Genomic DNA, 18,265 nt, shown 5'->3' on the forward strand with positions numbered 1-18,265 from the left:
TTCTCTTCTCTCAAGGTGGCCGAACCTCTAAGAGTGAGAGAGCCTTCCTCTCAAGCAATTGAACAACTTTCTCCCCTCCTAGAGGCCTCCTTATATAGTTTTTCAAAGGGGCTCTTGCCCCTTCTTGAAGCCTCTAGAATGGAGTGTATTACACCCCTCATGAACCTTCTAGAGTGCTCCCTCCTTCTTTTCAAGAAACTTCTAGGAGTTGCCGCCCCTAGCTCCCTTTGGGCTGCTATTTGGGCTACAACTTAGCTTGCTTTTGATCTCAAGTGGGCTACACGCTAGGCTGTTATTTGGGCTAAAAATGGGCTGGGCCGAAATTTCCTTCTTGCTAGGCTTCTTCCCTTGGATTTTCCAAAGAGTTTCACTTGCTCTTCTTGGGCCGAATGAAATTCTCATTCTCTCATGGCTGGGCCGGGCTGAACTTGATAAATTTTGGGTTTTCTTTTCTTGCTTTTGCCTTATTTTTGTTGATTTGGCTCCCCCTGAAATCTTTTTTGCAATCAAACTAAAATAGGGCAAAATTTAATTAAACCATCATAAAATTTCAAGCAAAAACCTCATAAAATATAGATAAATTGTAAGTTCATCAGGAGACTTGCAAACAAAGGGGATAGCCTCTGGGCCCATGTCATCCAAAGCAAATATTTCAGAAACAAAAAACTTTTTAAGAGACAAGTTGCCTACTAAAAGCTCTTGGGTTCGAATAATGCTTAAATGGGCCTGTTGGTTAGTCAACAAGGGTAGAGAAATCTCCATTTTGGCAAACAACTGGTTGCCTGGTATTGTAAGTTTTAGAGTCATGGGTACAAATCCTAGACCAGAGGCTCCTCAGTTTGTCAAGGAACTGATTGATCAAGAGAATTGGTCTTGGAATGTTGAGTTAATCCAAGGCTGCCTGAATGAAGCTTTTGCATACCAAATTGTAAAACTCAACATAGCTAGGGAAGATTGGGAGGATGTGTTATCTTGAACCCCATGCTATAAAGTTAACTTTAGTGTTAGGTTGGCCTATTTCTTAGCAAAATAGTGCCTATTCATAGAAAATAGTGAGAATGATCTTGTGTCATGGAGTACCCTTTGGAAACTAATCTGGAAAATCCCTGTGGAACCAAAGGTTAAAACCTTCATCTGGAAATGCTATGAGAATGCACTCGTAGTAAGTTCAAACCTAATGCAAAGGAAAATCAACAATTCTGATTTGTGTTTCCACTGTCTCCTATCAAATACTGGTAAATGGCTCCCCATCTGAGAAAATCATCCTAAAGAGAGGAATAAGGCAGGGAAACCCTTTATCCTCTATCTATTCATCCTGTGCTTTGAGATGTTCTCACCCAGCCCCACAGACCTAGTGCAAAATTATGGGTGGATTTCAGTCGAGCCAAGCCGAATAGTATGAGGATTGAGCTTGGCTTGCCAAGGTAGTACAAGGCTCGAGCTTGAGTTCGAGCTCGGCTCGAGTAAAAAACTCGTAAGCTCGAGCTCGACTCGGCTCAAGTTCAACTTGAGAAAAAAATGTTTTATAAAAAAAATATGTATATATATATAAATACTTTTTTATTTGATATTTAAGAATTAATAATTATAATAATTAGTTATTATTATATATAAAAATAAAATATTATATATACAATAGTTTTATTATATATTATTTTCTATAATTATATATTATGTACGTATGTATGTATGTAGCTATTGGAGCTCGGCTCGTGAGCCTCACGAGCGAAGTTTTAATAGGTTCAAGCTCGGCACGATTAATAAACAAGCCTGTAAATTGGGTTCGAGATCGTCTCGAAGCTCAGTGGAAACTGAGCCGAACCAAACTTTTCCTGAGCCCGGCTTGATTAGCTCGTGAAGAGATCGGCTCGTGGCCACTCCTATGCAAAATGCAAAAAAATATAGGTATCAAGTTAAATGCTCACTGTCCTATCATTTCTCACATCTTTTTTGTAGGTGACAGCTACAATTTTACCAGAGCTTATCTTTAGGAAGGAGCCCAATTGGTGGAAGCCATACAAATCTATGAACAGGCTTCGAGACAATAGGTGAATTTTGGAAAACCTGATTATTTTTTTCTAGTTTAAAAACCCACCCTAGATTCATGAAGATAATAGCTAGGAGCCTGAGGTTAAAACTTGTAAGGAGCCCTTCCAAGTATTTGGGTCTGCTAACTCTCTTTGGAAGATCTAAAACAAACATGCTCTCCACTTGGTATATAGGGTGCAGAATAAAACAAATGCCTGGAGTGAGAAGTATCTCACCCAAGCGGGGAAGTAGGTAATCTTGAAATTAGTTGTAGTAACTATTTCAGCTTACTCCATGTCCTATTTCCTACTCCCAAAGAAAATTTGTAATGAAATTAACAAATTCCAAAATGTTCTTTTGGTGGGGGAACAACTTGAATGATAAAGACAATATCCATTGGTTATATTGGGATACCTTAACAAAAAAAAAGGCAATGGTGGCTTAGGTTTTAGTGAGCCACATTGTTTCAATCTGACTCTCTTAAATAAATTGGATAAGAGACTAGCAAACAAAGAGGATAACCTCTATGCCCATGTCATCCAAAGCAAATATTTCAGAAACAAAAAACATTTTAAGAGACAAGTTGCCTACTCAAAGCTCTTGGGGTCGAATAATTCATAAATGGGCTTGTTGGTTAGTCAACAAGGGTAGAGACATCTCCATTTGGGCAAACAACCGGTTGCCGGGTGTGGTAGGTTTTAGAGTCATTGGTCCATATCCTAGACCAGAGGCTCCTCAGTTTGTCAATGAACTGATTGATCAAGAGAATAGGTCTTGGAATGTTGAGGTAATCCAAGTCTACCTGAGTGAAGCTTTTGCATACCAAATTGTAAAACTCAACATAGCTAGGGGAGATTGGGAGGATGTGTTATCTTGAACCCCGTGCTATAAAGGTAACTTTAGTGTTAGGTTGGCCTATTTCTTAGCAAAATAGTTCCTATTCATAGAAAATAGTGAGAATGATCTTGTGTCAAGGAGTACCCTTTGGAAACTAATCTGGAAAATCCCTGGGGAACCAAAGTTTAAAACCTTCATATGGAAATGCTATAAGAATGCACTCCTTGTAAGTTGAAACCTAATGCATAGGAAAATCATCAATTCTGATTTGTGTTTCCACTGTCTCTTATCAAATACTGGTAAGTGGCTCCCCATCTGAGAAAATCATTCTAAAGACAGGAATAAGGTAGGGAAACCCTTTATCCCCTATCTATTCATCCTGTGCTCTTAGATGTTTAGCCAGCCTAACAGACCTAGTGCAAAATTATGGGTGGATTTCAGCTGAGCCAAGATGAATAGTACGAGGATTGAGCTTGGCTTGCCAAGGTAGTACAAGGCTCCAGCTTGAGTTCGAGCACGGCTCGAGTAAAAAACTCGTAAGCTCGAGCTTGACTCGGCTCAAGTTCAACTTGAAAATTAAATGTTTTATAAAACAATATATATATATATATATATATACTTTTTATTTGATATTTAAGAATTTATAATTATAATAATTAGTATTTATTATATATAAAAATAAAATATTATATATACAATAGTTTTATTATATATTATTTTCTATAATTTTATATTATGTATGTATGTATGTATCTAGATATTGGAGCTCGGCTCGCGAGCCTCACGAGCCAAGTTTTATTAGGTTCAAGCTCGGCTCGATTAATAAACAAGCTTGTAAATTGGGTTCGAGATCGTCTCGAAGCTCGGTAGAAACTAAGCCGAACCAAACTTTTCCTGATCCCGGCTTGAATAGCTCGTGAAGAGATCGGCTCGTGGCCACCCCTATGCAAAATGCAAAAAAAATTAGGTATCAAGTTAAATGCTCACTGTCCTATCATTTCTCACATCTATTTTGTAGGTGACAGCTATATTTTTACCAGACGTTATCTCTAGGAAGGAGACCAATTGGTGGAAGCCATACAAATCTATGAACAGGCTTCGAGACAATAGGTGAACTTCGAGACAATGGGTCTGCTAACTCTCTTTGGAAGATCTAAAACAAACATGCTCTCCACTTGGTATATAGGGTGCAGAATAAAACAAATGCCTGGAATGAGAAGTATCTTACCCAAGCGGGGAAGGAGGTAATCTTGAAATCAGTGGTAGTAACTATTTCAGCTTACTCCATGTCCTATTTCCTACTCCAAAGAAAATTTGTAATGAAATTAACAAATTCCAAAGTGTTCTTTTGGTGGGGGAAGAACTCGAATGAGAAAGACAATATCCATTGGTTATATTGGAATCCTTAACAAAAAAGAAAGGCAATGGTGAATTAGGATTTAGTGAGCCACGTTGTTTCAATCTGACTCTCTTAACTAAATTGGATAGGAGACTAGCAAACTAAGAGGATAGCCTCTGGGCCCATGTCACCCAAAGCAAATATTTGAGAAACAAAAAACTCTTTAAGAGACAAGTTGCCTAATAAAAGCTCTTGGGGTCGAATAATGCTTAAATGGGCCTATTGGTTAGTCAACAAGGGTAGAGACATCTCCATTTGGGCAAACAACTAGTTGCCGGGTGTGGTAGGTTTTGGAGTCATGGGTCCAAATCCTAGACCAAAGGCTCCTCAGTTTGTCAATGAACTGATTGATCAAGAGAATAGGTCTTGGAATGTTGAGGTAATCCAAGGCTGCCTGAGTGAAGCTTTTGCATACCAATTTGTAAAACTCAGCACAGCTAGGGGATGTTGGGATGATGTGTTATCTTGAGCCCAATGCTATAAAGGTAACTTTAGTGTTAGGTTGGCCTATTTCTATGCAAAATAGTGCCTATTCATAGAAAATAGTGAGAATGATCTTGTGTCAAGGAGTACCCTTTGGAAACTAATCTGGAAAATCCCTGTGGAACCAAAGGTTAAAACTTTCATATGGAAATGCTATGAGAATGCACTCCTAGTAAGTTCAAACCTAATGCATAGGAAAATCATCAATTCTTATTTGTGTTTCCATTTTCTCTTATCAAATACTGGTAAATGGCTCCCCATCTGAGAAAAACATCCTAAAGAGAGGAATAAGGCAGGGAAACCCTTTATCCCCCTATCTCTTCATCCTATGCTCTAAGAAGTTCTCAGCCAGCCTGACAGACCTAGTGCAAAATTATGGGTGGATTTCAGCCGAGCCCAACCGAATAGTACGAGGATTGAGCTTGGCTTGCCAAGGTAGTACGAGGATTGAGCATGGCTTGCCAAGGTAGTACAAGGCTCGACTGAGAAAGTCATTATCCTTTGGTTATATTGAGATACCTTAACAAAAAAGAAAGGCAATGGTGAATTAGGTTTTAGTGAGCCACGTTGTTTCAATCTGACTCTCTTAACTAAATTGTATAGGAGACTAGCAAACAAAGAGGATAGCCTCTGGGCCCATGTCACCCAAAGCAAATATTTGAGAAACAAAAAACTTTTTAAGAGAGAAGTTGCCTACTAAAAGCTCCTGGGGTCGAATAATGCTTAAATGGGCATGTTAGTTAGTCAACAAGGGTAGAGACATCTCCATTTGGGAAAACATCTGGTTGCCAAGTGTGATAGGTTTTAGAGTCATGGGTCCAAATCCTAGACCAGAGGCTCCTCAGTTTGTCAATGAACTGATTGATCAAGAGAATAGGTCTTGGAATGTTGAGGTAATCCAAGGCTGCCTGAGTGAAGCTTTTGCATACCAATTTGTAAAACTCAACATAACTAGGGGAGATTGGGAGGATGTGTTATCTTGAAACCCATGCTATAAACGTAACTTTAGTGTTAGGTTGGCCTATTTCTTAGCAAAATAGTGCCTATTCATAGAAAATAGTGAGATTGATCTTGTGTCAAGGAGTACCCTTTGGAAACTAATCAAGAAAATCCCTGTGGAACCAAAGGTTAAAACCTTCATATGGAAATGCTATAAGAATGCACTCCTAATAAGTTCAAACCTAATGCAAAGGAAAATCATCAATTCTGATTTGTGTTTCCACTGTCTCTTATCAAATATTGGTAAATGGCTCCACATCTGAGAAAATCATCCTAAAGAGAGGAATAAGGCAGGGAAACCCTTTATCCCCTATCTCTTCATCCTATGCTCTGAGATGTTCTCAGCCAGCCTGACAGACCTAGTGCAAAAATATGGGTGGATTTCAGCTGAGCCAAACCGAATAGTACGAGGATTGAGCTTGGCTTGCCTAGGTAGTACAAGGCTCGAGCTTGAGTTCGAGCTCGGCTCGAGTAAAAAACTCATAAGCTCGAGCTCGACTAGGCTCAAGTTCAACTTCAGAAAAAAATGTGTTCTAAAAAATATATATATAAATAATTTTTTATTAGATATATAAGAATTAATAATTATAATAATTAGTTATTATTATATATAAAATTTAATATTATATATACAATAGTTTTATTATATATTATTTTCTATAATTTTATATTATGTATGTATGTATGTAGCTATTGGAGCTTGGCTCGCGAGCCTCATGAGCCAAGTTTTATTGGGTTCGAGATCGACTCACAGCTCAGTTGAAACCGAGCCGAACTGAACTTTTCAGGAGCCAAGCTTGAGTAGCTCGTGAAGAGATCGACTCGTGGTCACCCCTATGCAAAATGCAAAAAAATTTCGGTATTAAGTTAAATGCTCACTGTCCTATCATTTCTGACATCTATTTTGTAGGTGACAGCTATATTTTTACCAGATCTTATCTCTACGAAGGAGCCCAATTGGTGGAAGCCATACAAATCTATGAACAGTCTTCGAGACAATAGGTTAACTTTGCAAAACCTGTTTTTTTTTTTAGTTTCAAAACCCACCCTAGATTCATGAAGATAATAGCTAGGAGCCTGAGGTTAAAACTTGTAAGGAGCCCTTCCAAGTATTTGGGTCTGCTAACTCTCTTTGGAAGATCTAAAACAAACATGCTCTCCACTTGGTATATAGGGTGCAGAATAAAACAAATGCCTGGAATGAGAAGTATCTCACCCAAGCGGGGAACGAGGTAATCTTGAAATCAGTTGTAGTAACTATTTCAGCTTACTCCATGTCCTATTTCCTACTCCCAAAGAAAATTTGTAATGAAATTAACAAATTCCAAAGTGTTCTTTTGGTGGAGGAAGAACTCGAATGAGAAAGACATTATCCTTTGGTTATATTGGGATACCTTAACAAAAAAGAAAGGCAATGGTGGATTAGGTTTTAGTGAGCCACGTTGTTTCAATCTGACTCTCTTAACTAAATTGGATAGGAGACTAGCAAACAAAGAGGATAGCCTCTGGGCCCATGTCATCCAAAGCAAATATTTGAGAAACAAAAAACTTTTTAAGAGAGAAGTTGCCTACTAAAAGCTCTTGGGGTCGAATAATGCTTAAATGGGCCTGTTGGTTAGTCAACAAGGGTAGAGACATCTCCATTGGGGCAAACAACTGGTTGCCGGGTGTGGTAGGTTTTAGAGTCATGGGTCCAAATCCTAGACCAGAGGCTCCTCAGTTTGTCAATGAACTGATTGGTCAAGAGAATAGGTCTTGGAATGTTGAGGTAATCCAAGGCTGCCTGAGTGAAGCTTTTGCATACCAATTTGTAAAACTCAACATAGCTAGGGGAGATTGGGAGGATGTGTTATCTTGAAACCCGGGCTATAAAGGTAATTTTAGTGTTAGGTTGGCCTATTTCTTGGCAAAATAGTGCCTATTCATAGAAAATAGTGAGATTGATCTTGTGTCAAGGAGTACCCTTTGGAAACTAATCTGGCAAATCCCTGTGGAACCAAAGGTTAAAACCTTCATATGGAAATGCTATAAGAATGCACTCCTTGTAAGTTCAAACCTAATGCATAGGAAAATCATCAATTCTGATTTGTGTTTCCACTGTCTCTTATCAAATACTGGTAAATGGCTCCCCATCTGAGAAAATCATCCTAAAGAGAGGAATAAGGCAGGGAAACCCTTTATTCCCTATCACTTCTTCCTATGCTCTGAGATGTTCTCAGCCAGCCTGACAGACCTAGTGCAAAATTAGGGGTGGATTTCAGCTGAGCCAAGCCGAATAGTACGAGGATTGAGCTTGGCTTGCCATAGTAGTTCGAGGCTTGAGCTTGGCTTTCCAAAGTAGTACGAGGGTTGAGCTTGGCTTGCCAAGGAAGTACAAGGCTCGAGCTTGAGTTCGAGCTCGGCTCGAGTAAAAAACTCGTAAGCTCGAGCTCGACTAGGCTCAAGTTCAACTTGAGAAAAAAATGTGTTATAAAAAAATATATATATAAATAATTTTTTATTAGATATTTAAGAATTAATAATTATAATAATTAGTTATTATTATATATAAAATTAAATATTATATATACAATAGTTTTATTATATATTATTTTCTATAATTTTATATGTACGTATGTATGTATGTAGCTATTGGAGCTCGGCTCGTGAGCCTCATGAGCCAAGTTTTATTTGGTTCAAGCTCGGCTCGATTAATAAACAAGCTGGTAAATTGGGTTCGAGATCGTCTCGTAGCTCAGTTGAAACTGAGCCGAACCGAACTTTTCATGAGCCGAGCTTGAGTATCTCGTGAAGAGATCGGCTCGGGGCCACCCCTATGCAAAATGCAAAAAAAATTAGGTATCAATTTAAATGCTCACTATCCTATCATTTCTCACATCTATTTTGTAGGGGACAGCTATATTTTTAACAGAGCTTATCTTTAGGAAGGAGCCCTGTTGGTGGAAGCCATACAAATCTATGAACAGGCTTCGAGACAATAGGTGAACTTTGCAAAACCTGATTTTTTTCTTCTAGTTTAAAAACCCACTTTAGATTCATGAAGATAATAGCTAGGAGCATGAGTTTTAAACTTGTAAGGAGCCTTTCCAAGTATTTGGGTCTGCTAACCTTCTTTGGAAGATCTAAAACAAACATGCTTTCCACTTGGTATATAGGGTGCAGAATAAAACAAATGCCTGGAATGAGAAGTATCTCTCCGAAGCGGGGAAGGAGGTAATCTTGAAATCAGTGGTAGTAACTATTTCAGCTTACTCCATGTCCTATTTCCTACTCCCAAAGAAAATTTGTAATGAAATTAACAAATTCCAAAGTGTTCTTTTGGTGGGGGAAGAACTCGAATGAGAAAGACAATATCCATTGGTTATATTGGGATACCTTACCAAAAAAGAAAGGCAATGGTGGCTTTGGTTTTAGTGAGCCATGTTGTTTCAATCTGACTCTTTTAACTAAATTGTATAGGAGACTGGCAAACAAAGAGGATAGCCTCTGGGCCCATGTCATCCAAAGCAAATATTTGAGAAACAAAAAACTTTTTAAGAGACAAGTTGCCTACTAAAAGCTCATGGGGTCGAATAATGCTTAAATGGGCTTGTTGGTTTGTCAACAAGGGTAGAGACATCTCCATTTGGGCAAACAACTGGTTGCTGGGTGTGGTAGGTTTTAGAGTCATGGGTCCAAATCCTAGACCAGAGGCTCCTCAGTTTGTCAATGAACTGATTGATAAAGAGAATAGGTCTTGGAATGTAGAGGTAATCCAAGGCTGCCTGAATGAAGCTTTTGCATACCAAATTGTAAAACTCAACATAGCTAGGGAAGATTGGGAGGATGTGTTATCTTGAACCCCATGCTATAAAGGTAACTTTAGTGTTAGGTTGGCCTATTTCTTAGCAAAATAGTGCCTATTCATAGAAAATAGTGAGAATGATCTTGTGTCAAGGAGTACCCTTCGAAAACTAATATGGAAAAACCCTGTGGAACCAAAGGTTAAAACCTTCATATGGAAATGCTATAGGAATGCACTCGTAGTAAGTTCAAACCTAATGCCTAGGAAAATCATCAATTCTGATTTGTATTTCCACTGTCTCTTATCAAATACTGGTAAATGGCTCCCAATCTGAGAAAATCATCTTAAAAAGAGGAATAAGGCAGGGAAACCCTTTATCCCCTATCTCTTCATCCTGTGCTCTGAGATGTTCTCAGCCAGCCTAACAGACCTAGTGCAAAATTATGGGTGGATTTCAGCCGAGCCAAGCCGAATAGTATGGGGATTGAGCTTGGCTTGCCAAGGTAGTACGAGGATTGTGCTTGGCTTGCCAAGGTAGTACAAGGCGAGAGCTTGAGTTCGAGCTCGGCTCGAGTAAAAAACTCGTAAACTCGAGCTCGACTCGACTCAAGTTCAACTTTAGAAAAAAATGTTTTAAAAAAAACATATATATATATATATATAAATACTTTTTTATTTGATATTTAAGAATTATTAATTATAATAACTAGTTATTATTATCTATAAAAATAAAATATTATATATACAATAGTTTTATTATATATTATATTCTATAATTTTATATTATGTATGTATGTATGTATGTAGCTATTGGAGCTCGCCTCATGAGCCAAATCCTAGACCAGAGGCTCCTCAGTTTGTCAATGAACTGATTGATCAAAAGAATAGGTCTTGGAATGTTGAGGTAATCCAAGGCTTCCTGAGTGAAGCTTTTGCATACCAAATTGTAAAACTCAACATAGATAGGGGAGATTGGGAGGATGTGTTATCTTGAACCCCATGCTATAAAGGTAACTTTAGTGTTAGGTTGGCCTATTTCTTAGCAAAATAGTGCCTATTCATAGAAAATAGTGAGAATGATCTTGTGTCAAGGAGTACCCTTTGGAAACTAATCTGGAAAATCCCTATGGAACCAAAGGTTAAAACCTTCATATGGAAATGCTATAAGAATGCACTCCTAGTAAGTTCAAATCTAATGCATATGAAAATCATCAATTCTGATTTGTGTAGACTGTGTGGTAAAGATGCTGAGACTGTCTTTCATGCTTTGTGCCTTTGTGAGTTGGTAACAATGGTGTGGTTTGGGAGTTGTTTCAATACAAGAATGGAGGCCTATCCTCAAAACATGACTTTTAGAGATTGGTTATTAAATTGGATTTAATCTTGCAAAATTTTGAAAGAAAACTCAGTCAACCTTATTCAAAGCACTACCTACTTGCTCTGGTTTATTTGGAAAGCCAAAAACAAAGTTTTATTTGAAAATGAAAACTTTAATGCAAAACTGACTCTGATGGATATTTGTAGGCAATTGTTGCTCATGACAAAGACTTCGAGGAGCTCCTCCGAAGGTACGAGTGCATCTGAGATATCTTGGACTCAAAACACTTTTTGGGTCCCTCCTTGTGCAGGTAAATTCAAAGTAAATGTGGATGGAGGCTTCAGACAAAATAATTTAAGAAGCTTTGGTGTTGTAATCAGATATCACAATGGCCTTTGTGTGGCAGCATGTTATGGTCTTGTTTTTGTGGCCTCAACTCTCTAGGCTGAAGCAAATGAAGTGAGACAGGGGCTAGACTTGGCAAAGATGGTTGTGTTCTTGAATCTGACAGATAGAAACTTCTAAATGCTATCAAAAACATATTCTCTGGCATCCCAACAAATTTGGTGTCTCTTTTGAAGGATATTGTGACTGCATTTGAATCTATTTCAATTTCTTTCTCTTTTGTAAACAGAAGAGGTGTGCTCACTCTATAGCTCATAGAGGTTTCCAGGATTGGGGACTCTTTATCTTTGATTGTCCTAATTGGATCCAGTATCTTGTAAGCTTCGATTCTGGTTAACCTCTCCTAGGGCAGTTTCATACACTATTTATTTTATATAATGGATCTCTCTTTGCATACAAAAAAAAAAGATCTAGGCCCAAATAAACACTTATTACAAATTAGGAATGTTCACGAGTCGGGTTGAGTTGGTTTAATAGATTTTTTTTCAACTGACACAACTTGGTCAGGTTACTTAAAGAGCAAACCAAAACCGACCTGCCAAAAAGCAAAACCGACCCAAACATGAATGATCAATTTGGGTCGATTTGGCATTGTTTGTGAACAACCTATTTTAGTGTAAAACTTCCTATTCAAAAAAGGAAAACTATCCTAAAGACAAAAGTAATTCCCATTTAACTAATGTTTTTTGATGGAGGATGATTTGGCCCAACCCCATGGACCAAGAACACATGCGCATGACCTGGCTTGGCGAACGGTCCAGCCTGGCAACATGATCTCGACCCGACGGGAAGGAAGCGCCAAGTCAAAGACTAACAACTCACTGAGTACTAACACCTCGGTGAGACCGACTCCCGCCTAGCTCAAAGAGCCCGGGCTCCCCTAAAGGAACCCCAAGCTTTCCCCCGCCTGAGAGGGAGCACCTCGGTGCTTCGTGGCAAGGACCGACCTACCCCGAAGCAGCCCGGTATGTGGTAGCTCGGCAAGCTGCATGAAGGAGGGCAGAAGGATCTCATGCCCAATCACCGCACCCGACAACTCTGGTAACAGCAGCCATGTCCCCCGTCAGGCAGCGTCGTGTCTGCCACCTTTAGAGGGTGTCTTACACCTGACAGGCACGTACCCTGCGGTGACAGCCCCGCGCGTGCCACCTCAGCCTTCCCAGTAACGGCTGCAGCAGGTTGATAGTGGCGGTTATACCCGCCCTGTCAGAGGCCAAGGGGCAGAGGCCAAGGTGCCAGGGGCAACCAATTTCTGCTATAAGAAGATGATTCTCAAGGAACAAGGTATCTTCGAACCACCTGCGCAATTTGCACTCTTAGCCTTCGTTTTCCCTTTCCTTCCCACACAGAATACTGACTTAATCATCGGAGTGTTCCCTCCGGGCAAACCCCCCGGGAGTTCTTCTTCTCCCTTCTCGTCTCAGGTACCTCTCAGGAGCCACATGAGTGCCAGTTAGGAGTGACCGGGTCGTGCTACATCATTTGGCGTCGTCTGTGGGAAACGCTTCGAAAAGCCTTTCTCCAAACTTTCGCATCTCTTTACTCTCTAGAAACCCAACACTCATGGCTTCCTCTAGTAACGTCAGACGAAGCACGAAAATGGATAACTTCAGGGAACAACCCCAGCTTCCTACTGTGTGCATCGGACAGTTCCTCGTCCCCCTCTCGGTGGACGGAATACCCAGCTTGAATGTGCCTCTTGCAGTGGCACCCGTCATCACGCCACTCCCTGCTACAGTCGGAGCGACGTTCACCAAACCTTCGGTCGTGCCACCAGCGGCCATCCCGAACCAACTGGAGGACTTAATGCAGTGCATGCGGGCCATGCAGGCCCAAATGCAACAGTTCCAACAATTTCAGCTCTATCAACAACATGTGCTGCACTAGGTCTCCCAGTATCAGTACCAGCAGTAGTTTCCCCAGTTACCTCAATCTTAGCTTCAGCAATCACAGCTTCCCCCTCAGCACCCAGTTTCACAGCGAGCTAGGTCTCGCCGACAGGAGGAGCACCCATCTCGCCAAGGAGAAGCCCCCCAGAACCCTCCAAGGAGCCAGGCCTCCACCCGCGGCAGACAAGAAAGATCAGCCGCCCCGACCTCGCCACGGACTGTCAGGTCAGGAGGACCTTAGCTTGCTAGGCCCACGTCGCCTCAGCCCTCAAGGCCTGGTTCTACGTTCCTAGAAAACCGATTCGAAATCCTGGCTGCAGGTTCCAAGCGGGAGCCCTCTGTTCGAAGCCATTACCAGCAGCCTGAGCTACTCCCGGCACATACCATTCCTGACAATACAAAAGTGAGCAGCACGAATGCCGAGCCCGCTAGGAAGCAGAGACACCGCCGCCGAGCTTGCTGGTCAGCCACCCACGACCTACCCGAGCTCGGAGGCAAAGAAGAGGTAAGCTCGGGCGAGGTTAAGGCACCCATCCTCTCAGTTCAATCCCCCTATCTCCCGAGCTTCTGGCAGTCCCAATGCCCAAAGATTTCAAGCTCCCCCCTCTTGATAAGTACGACGGGTCATTCGACCCAAATGATCACATAGATGCCTTCCAGTCATAGATGCACCTAGCAAGAGCAAGTGAGTCGTGCATGTGTGTGGCCTTCTCCACCACTTTCAGAGGAGTAGCCCGCATATGATACCGGAACCTGACGCCCGGATCAATAAGAAGCTGGGCGCAGTTAGCGCAAGCTTTCACGTCCCACTTTGTTACTAGTAAGCGGTGTCCACGAACTGAAGAGAGCCTCCTCAACATAGTGCAGAGAGAAGGAGAATCCATCCGGGGCTACGTCAAGCGGTTCAATGATGCTTGCATGCAGATACCGCGCCTGGACCCCGCCGTGCGCCTTGCAGCAGCTAAGAACGGCGTGACGCACAAAGAGTTCAGATGGCACATGGTCGTCAACCAACCAACGAACATAATTGAATTTATTAAGCTCGCGGACATGTTCATAGCCACCGAAGAGGAGATCAACCAGAAGGGCGAGAGTGCGCCCGAAAAGAGGAAGAGGGAAGGGGAGCCTTCCAGCCAAGGGGACAGCCGAAAAAAGAAGGATGCAGCTCAGGGGGCAAAGCCAGGTCAGTTGTTCCGAGCTCCTATAGCGGACCAAACTAATTACACCTCACTGAACACGAAGCGGGCCAAAATTCTGATGGCGATCAAGGACGCTCCGTATGTGAAGTGGCCACCCCGTTTGAGGGGAAATCCCAACGAGAGAAATAAGAATCTATATTGTAGTTTTCACAAAGATCACGGTCATAGCACCAAAAATCGTAAAAATCTCTGCGACGAGATTGAAGAACTCATCCGTCGCGGATATTTAAGAAACTTTGTACAAAACAACAATAGTAATAATAAAGCATGTCGGCAAGGGGAGCACAGTAAGGACGCTCCCGAGTCCATCAGCAGGCCGACCGAGCAGTCGCAGAGGCAGCCTCCGGAAGAGAGGCCAGTCCGGGGCACTATCCACGTCATAGTGGGAGGGTCGATCGTCATGGGCTGCACTTCAGCAGCAGCTCGGACGTTAGTTCGCGAAGCCGCCCAGGAAGAACAGAATCCTCCGAAGCGGCCAAGGACAGAAGAGCCAATTTTCTTCACGGAAGATGATGCGCGAGGGGTCCATTACCCCCATGACGACGCACTTGTGATAAAGCTGAGGATCAACACCTTTGAGGTTAGGCGCGTACTCGTTGATTCGGGCAGCTCGGCAGATATCCTCTTCAAAGTTGCGTTCGACCAGCTTCAGTTGCAGAAAAGTGACTTGAGGCCTGCGGACACTTCTTTGGTGGGCTTCAGCGGAGAAGAAGTTTGGCCCCTTGGGAAGATAACAGTACCTGTGGAAGTCGGCACATGGCCCTGTGTAGTCAGACTCAGTCACGACTTCCTGGTGGTTGCAACTCCCTCCCCGTACAATGCCATAATAGGTCGGCCGATCACCCATATCCTACGGGCAGTGGTCTCCACCTACCATCTGGCTATGAAGTTCACTACAAACTACGGTGTGGGGGTAGCGCGGGGCGACCAGCTCGAGTCCCGCAAGTGCTATGTCGCCGCCCTGAAGGGAAAGACTAAGGTAGCCGATGACCTCAAACTGGAGCAGCCTACAGAGCAAGGCGAAGAACGAGTCGCGCCCATAGAAGAAACAGTCGTAGTCCCGACCTCAGCGGTAGACCCGGCTCGGACGCTTCAGATTGGTGCTTCCATCCAGGAACCTCTACGATCCGAACTGGTAAGTTTCTTACTTCAAAATTTGGATATTTTTGCATGGTCCGCGGCAGAGATGCCCGATATAGACCTCGGCCTTATAACTCACAAGCTGAATACTGATCCTGTAGTTAGGCCCGTTAGACAGAAGAAACGCAACCTAGCCCTGGAGCGGTGGAAAGTGGTCGACGAGGAGGTCAAAAAGCTCATCGCAGCTGACTTCATAAGAGAAGTCCATTACCCGAGCTGGGTACCCAACCCCGTCCTGGTAAAGAAGGCCAACGGCAAGTGGCGCATGTGCGTCGACTACACCGACCTAAACTGGGCTTGCTCAAAAGACTGCTTCCCGCTCCTCAAAATTGACTACTTGGTGGACGCAACCTCAGGGCACGAGTTGCTAAGTTTCTTGGATGCTTATTCGGGCTATAACCAAATCAAGATGGACCCAGCGGACGAAGAGAAGACTGCCTTCATCACAGAGTTCGGTTTGTACTATTACAAGGTTATGCCCTTCGGGTTGAAAAATGCAGGGGCAACCTTTCAAAGACTTGTAAATAAGTTGTTTGTGTCGTTAATCGGCAGAAAAGTAGAATGCTATGTAGACGACATGGTCGTCAAAACCCAATTCTCACATGAGTTAATACAAGACTTGCATTCTGTTTTTGAAATTTTGCGTAAGTTTAATATGAGATTGAACCCAAACAAGTGTGTATTCGGTGTGACCTCGGGCAAGTTCCTAGGATACATCGTTAACCGGCGCGACATTGAGGCCAACTCGGACAAAGTTAAGGCCATCTTAGATATGAGACCACCCCAGAAGTTGAAGGAGGTTCAGAGGGTGAATGGCCGCGTAGCCGCCCTGAGCCGCTTCATGTCCAAATCGGTGAACCGCTGTCTTTCGTTCTTTAAGGCAATCAAGAGCAAAGGGTTCGAATGGACTCAAGACTATCAGCTCGCATTTGACGAGCTCAAGAAATACCTCTCTAGTGTGCCAATCTTAACCCGTCCTGAAGAGGGCGATATTTTAGAGCTGTACCTCTCGGCAAGCGACGAAGTGGTCAGTTCGGTACTAATAAAAGAAGTAGATCGGGTCCAATGACCCATCTATTATGTTAGTAAAGTATTGCATGGAGCATAAATGAGATACCCGCAGATAGAGAAGCTAGCGTACGCACTGGTAATTGCTGCTCGAAAGCTCCACCCATACTTCCAGGCTCACACTGTTATCGTTCTCACCGACAAACCTTTGAGGCAAGTCTTAATTAAGCATGGGGTCTCTGGTCGGTTGACGAAGTGGGCCATTGAGCTCAGCGAGTACGACCTCCAGTACAAGCCGCGAACTGCCATTAAGGCCCAAGCCTTAGCAGATTTCATCGTCGAATGCACATTCAACCCCGAAGTCCCCAAGCCGGTTGAGCACGAGGCCCCCATCTCGGGTGAGCCCAAAGCTCCCAGGCCGATCGAGTCTAAGCACCGTGAGGTAGCAGTCAGTGTGGCATCTCTCCTAGTTCAGCCAAACGCGAGCTGGAATGAAGAGCCCCGGATCCTTCACGTAGATGGCTCCTCAAACCAACAGGGCAGTGGAGCCGGAATAGTTCTGCATGGCCCAAGTGGCACGAAACTGGAGTATGCGCTACGCTTCAAGTTCACGGCATCTAACAATGAAGCGGAGTACGAAGCGTTGATAGCTGGACTAGCTCTAGCTAGAGAAGTAAAAGCCAAACACATCGTTATCTGCAGCGACTCCCAGCTCGTGGTCAACCAGGTCATGGACGAGTACGAAGCTCGCGAGCCAACCATGATTGCCTACTTGACCAAAGTCAGAGAGACCCTGCTCAACTTCTAGTCACACTTCATCAGGCAAATCCCAAGGTCAGAGAACGCTGAGGTCAACTCCCTGTCTAGACTAGCCAGTGCCAGCGACATCACGATGAGAATCGTGTACATAGAGGACTTGCCCCAGCCTAGCATTCTCGGGGGGGCAGAGGAGGTTGCTCCCGTCATTCAAGCAGAGCCGAGCTGGATTGACCCACTCGCGAGCTTCCTGTTACACAGGACCCTCCCTGCAGATCGCAATGTAGCCAGAAGGGTGCAGCGCCAGGTAGCCAAATACGTCATGATGGACGAACGGCTGTACCGGAGATCCTACATGCTCCCCTATCTGCGTTGCTTGTGGCCTACCGAAGCTGAGCTCGTACTCCATGACACTCATGAGGGGTTGTGCGACGGGCACTTGGGGGGCAGGGCCCTTGCCCAGAAAGCACTTCAATAGGGGTATTATTGGCCAACAATGAAGGCAGATGCTATTGAGCTCATTAGAAAATGTGACAAATGCCAGAGACATGCCAATATCTATCACCAACACGCTGTTGACCTCAAGTATCTCACCAGCCCGTGGCCCTTTGCACAGTGGGGCATCAATCTACTCGGGCCATTCCCGCCAGCAACGGGTGGGAGGAAATTTTGAGTAGTAGCAGTGAATTACTTCACCAAGTGGGTAGAAACCGAACCCCTTGTAATGATCACAGCCCGAAATGTCCAAAACTTCTTTTGAAAGAATATCGTGTGCCGCTTCTGATTACCTCGGGAATTGATTTCTGGTAACGGCAAGCAGTTCGAGGATATCAAATTCCAAGATTGGTGCCAGGACATGGGAATCCGACAAAATTTTACTTCAATTGAACACCCTCAAGCAAATGGTCAGGCAGAAGTCACGAATAGAGCCATCCTCTGTGGACTAAAGGCACAACTGGACCGAGCTAAAGAATTGTGGGCAGATGAATTACCCAGTGTTCTATGGGCCTACCGGACCAC

The sequence above is a fragment of the Nelumbo lutea genome, chromosome 3, assembly GCF_056320005.1.
Source record: "Nelumbo lutea isolate HS-2025 chromosome 3, American lotus-T2T, whole genome shotgun sequence".
NCBI classification, from domain to species: Eukaryota; Viridiplantae; Streptophyta; class Magnoliopsida; order Proteales; family Nelumbonaceae; genus Nelumbo; species Nelumbo lutea.